We start from the raw sequence: 1,012 nt of genomic DNA, 5'->3' as shown, positions 1-1,012 counted from the left end.
TCTGTAAACCACATCAAATTGAAGTAAATATAGCACTGCAGGAGTTACGCAGTTGAAATTTTAATATTTTCAGTTGAAATATGGTAAGTTTACTCGTTTGGAGTTGGCGATTGTTCTGCCGCTGATCGCGTCGTAATGGCAGCCGAAAAAAATCGCGTGGAATTTCTAGCGAATTAATTTGCAGCATAAAAGTGGAAATTTTAAAGATTTTATCTAAAATAATGCACAAAAAGTTATAATTTTTTAGGAAATGTGTTTTTAAGATAGTTTTCAAGCGGTCAAACTATTCATATATTTGCATGGTCGGTGGGTAAATTTTAGTGTGTATACTAAAACTTGAGCCTGAACGTAGCAAACAATTGCTGCCGCAGAGGTTGATTCGCGTTTGCTCCAATGCAAATCTACCGGGTGTTGGTTTTGCTACGTCCTGTCCCTCACCTGTCCAACAATGAATGAATTGCGTCTTTAACCTTGAGTTTTTCATTTTGCTAAGAATACACACACTATTGCGTGCAATTTTATGTATACATTTGGAAACTTTATTGCTGCAACTTTTTTTAGGTGTATCCTTTGAGTGTATTATTATTCTCTTAATACAATTTACATGTTTGCATAGCTAATATTTTTTCTTACCGATTGCTAGGGTTCCAATGAACGAGAATCGCGGTCGTCAGAATCACGTTCGGATGATCCATTAAATGACGGTATGGTGCCATCAAAGAGATCTCGCTCGGAGTCGGGTAAGTGCAGTAAATCATTTAAAATAAATACCTAGTATATTATCTTTTAAAGTAAAATTTAAAAGCCATAAATGAATGGAAACAGCAAAATTTTAAAATAAATACCAATGTGTGTACGTTTGCCACGAGGGTTTTGTATGTTGCGGTTTGCTAGTTTTTTGTAACAAAAATTGTCCAGTATTTACATGCTTGTGTTATTGTATTGAATATTAAGTATTTTTAGTTAATTAGCAGCGTTTTCTGAATGGAGTAAAATTGTTAGGTAAAAAAAA

At 34.1% G+C, this 1,012-nt stretch overlaps 1 long non-coding RNA gene across 1 annotated transcript; it reads left to right on the top strand.

Moving 5' to 3' along the window:
* On the top strand, positions 1 to 1,003 carry LOC108357867 (uncharacterized). The gene is made up of 2 exons (XR_001846674.1): positions 1 to 83; positions 644 to 1,003. It is a non-coding gene; the product is annotated as an uncharacterized LOC108357867 (long non-coding RNA).
* The last annotated feature ends 9 nt before the right edge of the window (positions 1,004 to 1,012 follow it).

The sequence above is a fragment of the Rhagoletis zephyria genome, unplaced genomic scaffold (genome assembly GCF_001687245.7).
Source record: "Rhagoletis zephyria isolate East Lansing unplaced genomic scaffold, Rhagoletis_zephyria_1.1 Rzeph_scaffold_85940, whole genome shotgun sequence".
In the NCBI taxonomy this organism is placed as follows: Eukaryota; Metazoa; Arthropoda; class Insecta; order Diptera; family Tephritidae; genus Rhagoletis; species Rhagoletis zephyria.
Note: the sequence above shows the minus strand (reverse complement) of the source record. Positions and strands in the feature narration are given on the sequence as shown.